This window comes from Martes martes (assembly GCF_963455335.1).
Source record: "Martes martes genome assembly, chromosome: 4".
In the NCBI taxonomy this organism is placed as follows: Eukaryota; Metazoa; Chordata; class Mammalia; order Carnivora; family Mustelidae; genus Martes; species Martes martes.
In genome coordinates this window covers 166,571,055-166,579,476 of record NC_137891.1, presented here as the reverse complement: position 1 = coordinate 166,579,476, position 8,422 = coordinate 166,571,055, and the positions used below count along the sequence as shown (strand labels likewise).

Below are 8,422 nucleotides of genomic sequence, written 5' to 3'. Positions count from 1 at the left end.
TTGAAAACAAGGCTCTAGAGGCTGAGTGGCCATCATAGTGCAATAGGAGAGGCCCAGAGACTTCAAGCTCATATCTTAACTACTCAGCCCAGTTGTCCGCCTAAAAGCTAAGGGTGTTTTATGACTGTGATTGAAGAATCTCAAATTTCGGGGTGCCTGGGTGGCTCAGTCATTAAGTGTTTGCTTTCGGCTCTGGTCATGATCCCAGGGTGGTGGGACTGAGCCCTGCATCAGGCTCCCTGCTCAGCGGGAAGCCTGCTTCTCCCTCTCCCACTCCTCCTGCTTGTGTTCCCTCTCTTGCTGTGTCTCCCTCTGTCAAATAAATAAAAAAAATCTTTAAAAAAAAAGAATCTCAAATTTCTTGCAGATGCAGGAAGAAGGGGAAGAGGTGGTGTTACTGGAACCCAGTGCCCAGAGTCCACCAGTGTATGGCAGGCCTACCCTGCAGGAGTTGGAACCATAGAAGACTTACAATTGACGTTGAAGCTGCCACCGACAGAGAGGGAGGGGAAAACATCTCGTCCTCCAACCTCCTACTCCCGGAGAAGTCAGCAAATACACCTTGCAGGCGTTGGCTTGCCAGTGATGTAGAGCAGAGGAGGAGAGGGAGGGGAACGGATCTGAGAAGCAGGCCCGGTTGTGGTACAAATGGAAAACCATCTCCGCAGCTCAGAGATGGAGAGCTGGCATCAGATTCCAGTATACCCAGGAGGCAATTACAAAGTAAACCCAAGGGGAGAGGCGAATCAGGGTAGCGTTCTGCTCATTTACGTTGGCCAAATCTAAAGAATGCATGTGGAAACAGATGCTGAGGGTATGCTGGGCCAAGGAGGAAGCAACATGATTTCGGATTGTACTGAATGTATTGATGTAGATGCATTTACCAGAGGTTTTTATTTCAATAGACTAGTTTCGAGTAGCCAGAAGTGTCCTAATTTGTTTGCTTTGTTGGCTGACTGGACCTCGGACTAACCAGTGGTCTACCAAACAAAGCTAAGATGCCATAAATTCCTTCATGTCAAATGGGAGGGGGGTTGAAATATTGAGCACATTTCCATGTGTCCTGTGTGCCCCATTCACTAACTGTATTCCCAGAATGGGCCCAGGAGACAATCCCTTTCTGAAAGCATTGAGAAATGCATTAGGGAGCATTAACACTGTCACCTTTGAAACACCCTGTTGTGACTGTTCTCTGTAAGACTGGGGATACGTATAGGAAGCTGCAGTTGACATGAGCTCCCTGATTCAGTCTTCCAGCATCCTAGAGAACAGACCCCAAGCAATAGCATTACAAGTGGCAAGATGGACATGGTTACTTATATGCCCTAGAAAGGGAGTTCAGATGCTAAATGAATAACCAATAGCCCCTATAGTCTACTCCTTGGCTTGTCCATTGACCTGACCCCCCTTTCCAATACTTACACCTCAAATAAAAGCTTCCATCAACTATAATACCACTAATCATCTTTTGAAAAACCTATAATGAGTTACTCATCCCCAAAGGAATCATCCTAAATCTTGTGAGTAATTATATCCAGCTGCCAGTCCACGAGATGTGGGGTAGGGTGCCTCCTCTGATGACTACTGTTTTGTCTCAAAATTCTATGATCTGAGCAAGAAATTGTAAAATTCACCACCACCAACACACTATTTAATAATGAGGGAAAGGAAAGAAGAGAAAAATTAGCTTAAAATAATTAAATTACCGCATTTGACTGACTCTAAGAATCAGTCATAGAACAAGCCATTATTTTATGTACCATTAAGGAAAATGATCCAGTTAAATGGTGACACAATGACTTCTCATCACTCGTAAGTTAGAGCTATTGTATACGCATTTAGACAGAGATTTTTATCTTACCTAACTTTTGTACACACAGAAAATCAAAATAAAAGAAAGATTGATTGATTATGCCTCAAACTCCTTCATATTAATAGTCCTTCTCTGAGCTCCTCCCACTTGATTTCTCCAACAGAGAATACGCACCCCAGTGTTTTCTTTCCATGCTCTTCTTACAGCTACGATAACGCTTCATTTCAATGTGGAATTACCGTGTAATATTTCTGAAGATATTGTAAAGCACACCCAGTGTCGCCTGGGTAGCTCAGTCAGTTAAACATCTGCCTTGGGCTCACGTCATGATCCCAGGGTCCTGGGTTCTAGTCCTGCATGGGGCTCCTTGCTCAGCAGGGAGTCTGCTTCTCCTTCTGCCTCTGTCTCTCCCTCTCTCCCTGTCTCTCATGAATAAATAAATAAAATCTTAAAAAAAAAAAAGTAAACCACAACCAAACTAGAATGGGTAGTATGAACGATGTCCACGACTCAGTTGCAGTGTTAGTAATATGAACGACTATGATCAAGCAAGTAATATGCACAGGCAATAGTCACCATATCATCAACATTGCCTGGTTACCAGCAATAGAAAGATGTCATTAACTATAGGACACAGCCCTGTTTCAAAAGTGTTAAAAATATGAAAAAATGAGCATCTTAGATCTGATGAAATTTAGTCACCTTCAGTTCTCGGTGTGAGGACAGCTCCTGTGTTTGCCAGCTCTGGGTCCTGCGCTACCCCTCTTGGTACCCCGAAGCGCAGCTAACTGGCTTGTGATTAGTCTCTTGACACACAAACCTCTCAGAAAAACTGCAATTTGAATGTGCTGTTTCCTGTCGAGACTCTCAGTAGTGCACTGGTGTATTAGAAAGGTTTTTGTTGTTGTTGTTGTTGTTTTTATTTTTTTAGGTATCTAGTATCTAGTACCCTTGTTGAACATTCTTTAGTTTTAATACTTTGTTCCTAGAAATTCTTGGAATTCCTAAGTAGGCAATCACAGCATCTTATATACGGTGACCCTTTTTTTTTTTTTTTAAAGATTTTATTTATTTATTTGTCAGAGAGAGAGAGAGAGAGCGAGCACAGGCAGACAGTGGCAGAGGGAGAAGCAGGCTCCCTGTGGAGCAAGGAGCCCGATGTGGGACTCGATCCCAGGACGCTGGGATCATGACCTGAGCCGAAGGCAGCCGCTTAACCAACTGAGCCACCCAGGCGTCCCAGTGACCCTTTTGTTTCTTAAGATACTTATGATTTTAAAAAATTTCGTTTGTTCTTTTTCTTTCTTATTCTCCTGGCTAAGGCCTCCGTTATCATGTTGAACGCAAGTAATCATAGTTGTTCTCATTCCTGGCTTTAAGTTGAATGCAACAGATGGTTCACTGTTAAGAATTATATGTATTATGGATCTGGGGTAAATATCCTTTTAGAAGTCAAGGCATTTTTCTTCTCTCTGAGTTTATTATTTTTTATAAACCATGATCAGATTGAGTTCTACTGAATAGTTTACTGCATTGTTTGAGATCATCATAAAGCTCCGTTTATTTTTCTGCTCTCCCCTGGAGTCCCGACTTCATCTTGATAGTGCACATCAAGGTCAAGGCCTTGAAGACCGTTCTTCCTAACCCCAGTATGGAAGAGCAGGGATGGACCCGTATAGTCTTCTTGGATAAATCTTGGGCTTTTGGGGATCTTCCACATGGAGCATTACAAGATGTTTATGAAGGCATCATTTTGATGTATTATTTTGCTTGTAAAACACCTGCATTTTAAAATCCTGATTTACTTGGGGTGCCTGGTGGCACAGTCCGTTAAGTGGCTGACTCTTGGTTTCGGCTCAGGTCGTGATCTCCAGGTCATGAGACTGAGCCCCGTGTCAGGTTCCATACTCAGCGCAGAGTTTGCTTATGACTCTCTCTCCCTCCCCCTCCACCCACCCCCAACTTTCTCTCAAATAAATAAGTAAATCTTTAAAAAAATCCTGATTTACTCAGGATTTCCTTTCCATTAGAGAAAGGAGAGGAAGTAGTAGAAGGGAGTATTGAGGAGAGAAACCTCGTTCTGCCAGCCATATGCCATCCGCTGCAATTCCGTGAAGCGGTTAACAGGACACCTGGCATACTGAGGAGGAAACTCAAGTTCAGGGTGTTGACGTGCTCCGTGTTGAAGGACAATGGCAGAGTGGGATCCTGGACCTCCAGCCCCAAATCCTGTGCTCAGAAACACTGCTTGCTTGCTCGCAGCAGGAAAGTAAGAGCAGGTTCCCCCTCTCCCACGAGTATACTTCTGCCTTTCCCCGACCCTTGGATCCTGGGCTCCAAGCATCTCTGAAGCTGGTCCCACCCTTCCAGTAGTTGTGTGGTTTGGAAGCATTGGGGCCTCTGACTCTGCTTCCAGAGCCTCCTGGGTCCCCTGGAGGCTGTGTACCCTGTCAGAGCTGTGACTACTGGATGTGTGTGTGGAGGGAGAGGGTGGGGTCTGGGCTCCCCTCCGGAAAAAGGAGGAGGGCAGAGAGTGGGGTCCTGATTCTGCCTCTCTGCAGACCAGGCTCGGTTCTGAGATGGGTGAGCACTCCTGTCCCTTCCTCTGACTACAGGCTGGACTGCTCCAGCTGCCCTGTGATGGAAGGCTCCTGGCCACCTCTGGTCTCCTGCTTCTTCCTGATCTGTTGCTTGGACTCCAGCCTGCCCTTCCTTGCAGCAGGCTCCTGGGTGACCAACCTGACACAATGCCTTGGAGGCTGTGCCACAGAGCATGGAGGGACTCTGTCTCACTGGTTCCACTTCTGTCCCATGCCCGGACGCCTTCTGCCACTTCCCAGAGTTCAGGTCCTGGGGCAGAGTCTGCATCTCACCTATCTTCTACCAGGAGCTCTTGGGGGCTTGGGGCAGCTGCAGCAGCCTTTTCACTGGCCCCCCGAACTTATTCCCTCTTTCTACCCCCAACACCTTGGACAACCTGAGCTTCCTCCAGCACCTTGTTTTCTTAGGCCCCTGTCTACATGGGAACTTGGGTGTTCAGTTGCCTTCCAGTCTATGCAGCTGGCTGCAAAGTAGAGTGGCTTTCAGAATGTGGGGGAGCTGGCTGACATCTTCCCAGATCTGGTACTTGGCCCCTCCTTTTGTGATGCTTGGATCTTGGACATATTGGATCTGTCATTCACCAGCTGGCTGAAAATGGCCAGTCCTGGGACCCTTTGGGACCTCCACCTGGGGACTCAGTGTCTGGATCACACAAAGATGGAGGCAGCTTGCAGTGGTAGGACTGGGGCTGCTGAGATGGGACACCCCATCTGTGATAAACACCAACACGGCCAAACTACCTGCTGGGCAGCTGCCCATTTTGAGTTACAGGAGCTGAATTGGGGCTCTAATCTCATGGGGCACACAGCTCCGGAGGCCCTGGCTTCCTGCCATAGCCTGAAGGGTTTGGGTCTTAAGAGTGGTTTAAGCGGGTTTAACGCCATCTAACTAGGTTTCCTGGCTGCCACACCCAGGCTTCAGAGACTGAATCCGAGTGGGAACCAGTGGTGGCTGCCATGCTGTGCACGAATGAAACAGGACCCTGGAAATGTCCAAAAATTGGGTGCATACCCCATCCCTAGCTGCTTTCTCCTGGGAAGCTGCTACTTCAGGGAAGCTGGCTGATTGTCTGGGGGGCCAAGTATTCCAGGGCCTAAGGAGGTGGAAGATATCAGGACTTGGCCAGAATTCACCGGCAGCCCCAAGCCAGGGCTGGTTGGCTCCCCTGGGCACACTGATCCCCCTAAACCTGCTCGATACCCGCATGGTGCTGAGCCTGGCCTTGGACTTCCAGGGCCCAGAGAGTCTGCATGGCTTGAGATCATAGTTCCTCTCTGGTCCTCCTTGGGTAGAGTTGTCCCTGCCCAAGAGGCTGACCAGCTTGGAGCATTGTGTGGTCCCAGACAGGAAGTTTTCGAAGGTGGCTTCTCTTGTCTTTTCACTTTTGCAAACCCTGATTCTCAAAGGCGAGGCACTGCAGCTGGGGACCCGGAATGTCGCCAAGATCTTCCCTGCCCTTGGCCAACTCTCTCTGCTTGGCCATACTTGAAGGCCCTGTGCTCCCAGGGTGCCTCTAATTTCTGCCTCTGGCAGCTCGCCAGGCTCCAGTATCTGTGGTCTGGGTGGATAGGCACAGCCCGGGGCCTGCTGCATCATGTGGCTGCCCAGTCTACGGGAGCTGAAGCTGCCAGCCCTGGCGTCCTGAGTCTGGCCCTTCCCAGGGTGGCTTGAGGAGTTGGTAGGCGAGCTACCCAGGCTTGAGCTACTGCATCTGGTCAAAGTGGGGTCGGAGACACTGCTGCTGCTTTCCAGAACCCGGGCATTCTCCAGGTCTGGTGCTGGGCTGAGAGACAGGCCTCGTGCTGGATGGCAGCCTCCAAGAGCACAGTCCTCAGATACTCCAGTATGTGTATATTCTGGGCGCTTCCTTGGCCTGCCTATGTGCCAGTGCCTGGTGGGACCCTGGCTTGAATGGATCCCCCAGAACATGCATGCACATCACATCACACCAGCTGTGCTGGCCAGAACCTGGGGGCCACCCCCCAAAACCCTCTTTTCTCCTTTCTCTGGAGCCACCGTCCTAAAACTTTGGTTGGAACTCTTTTGGGGTCACTCTGCCTGCAGCTTCTGCTGATCTCTTAGCTCCTCCTACACGAAGCCAGAATGTCCTAGATTCTCCATCTCCAGCCTTGTTCAGGGCTGGCTGGCAGGTCCAGGGGTTGGAAGGGTGAGGGTAAGGGGTTCCTCTATATTGTGTTTGCATCCCAGCAAGACCAGGGCTGGGTGTCCAAGAGGGATGGTGAGACGGGCAAGGATGTGGCTGACAACGGGGCTGATAACATGGCAAGCAGCCGGGCCCCGCTGCGTGCTGAGTTACCAGCTCTTGCATACCCCACATGGCCTCTTGGAGCACCACCTGGTTACCTTCCTCCAGCTGGCAGCACCCCCACCCGCCAGTGCTGGTGCTGGTCTTCCTGGAGCCTGTCTCCCACCACCACCTCCCTGGCTACCATGGACTGGCCTGGCAGCTCTGCAGAGGGGACTTTTGTGTGTGGCCCAGGGAGGATGAAAGGAGGGAAGGCTTCTGGGCTTGGCTGGGGAGCAGTCTAGGGCAGCCTGGGTTGGGCTAGAGTGGGTGTGTGTATATTGGAGGAGGGGATAGGAAAAGCAAGCCAGCCTGGCAGAGAGAGAGTGGGTACGGGTGGGTGCATGAGACTGAACCCAGCTTCTGGTGGGAGGTGGGGGTGCTGCATGTGTTGGGAGGATCAGCTGGTGATTTTGGGAACACAGGCTTTGAGAAGGTTCTGGATGAGCCTTGGAATGAGAAAATTGGGAGCTGGCAGGTGGCCGTGCAGTATGTGATGTGATCTCAAGATCTCTAAATCCTTAGTAAATTTACTAAATCCATGAAATGCTTGACTTAATTGGACTTTTTGTTTTTGGTGGAAATCCATACGAGGGAGGAGGCAAAGGGGCTGCGGTCATGGAAACTGTAGCTCAGAGGAAATAAAGTTGGAAATTCATGGAGGCTTTGGGGAAGGATGGAAGGCTGTGAGTAGTGCTCAGCTGTGGAATGGAGTCTAGGCCAAGTTCAATCAGATCTTCAAGGGGTAGAGGGACCCCTTTTGCCATCTGGGTATAGAGGAATTGGCAGCTGAGGACTGAAAAACTGGGATGCTGCCCAGGAGGGAGCAGACTGATTGCCTGTTCCCTCAGCAAAGACACAAAGGCATGGTCATACCTATGGTCTTATTTGAGGCTCAGTACAACACTGGGTGGAGAAATCCACCCCCTTGGCACTCAGTGTCCAGCAATGCTGAACTACTTGGAGCTCCCAGAACACCATGCGCTCTTGCCCCTGGGCCTTTGCATGCATTGCTCCTTTGCCCAGAAACACAATTTCCCTCCTCTGGGGAAACTACTACATATATTTTAAGATTTAGCTTAGGCACCACTTTTTCCAGAAGCCATTCCTGACCTCCCAGGCTAGGTAAGCTGCTGCCTCTGGGTCCCATAGCTTCCTGCACTTCCTTTCTCAAAGTAGTGATCACACTGTACTCATCTGCACAGGTCTGGGGCCCCTCAAGCACTGGTCTTCAAAGAGGTTTGCACAAGATGACTCACAGGGGTTTAGAAAAAAAATGTTAAGACTTATATTTCTGTTTTTCAATCTCATTTTATTCTGAAGCTGGATTGCCTGCTTTTTAGCCATATGGTTTTATGTTACTCAACCTCTGTTCCTCAGTTTCCTCTTCTGTAATAGGGGATTGTATCACACTCTTGCTCAAAGGGTTTTGTGAGGGTAAAGTGAATTAATACGTATACAGCACTGGGAGCAGGACAGCAATGCATTATAAGTTTTCAATAAAGGTAAGCTTTCTGTGTAATTACATATGTACAACATGTATGTGTATCATTTATAAGTTAATAAATACATATATGCTGGGAGTGTGTGTTCAAAACTATTTTACTAATAGGAAGCATTCCTAATTTACTAATAGGAAATTCGATCTGGAAAGTTTGAAGGTCAGGTCCCGGCGACAAGAACCAGTCTGATTCATCTCTGCA

General features: G+C 48.7%; 1 pseudogene across 1 annotated transcript; it reads left to right on the top strand.

Annotated features, from left to right (window-relative positions):
* The first annotated feature begins 3,147 nt into the window (after positions 1-3,147).
* LOC308341723 (toll-like receptor 12) lies at positions 3,148-6,984 on the top strand (annotated as a pseudogene). The gene is made up of 4 exons: positions 3,148-3,160; positions 4,402-5,417; positions 6,497-6,581; positions 6,623-6,984. The product of its transcript is annotated as a toll-like receptor 12 (transcript).
* The last annotated feature ends 1,438 nt before the right edge of the window (positions 6,985-8,422 follow it).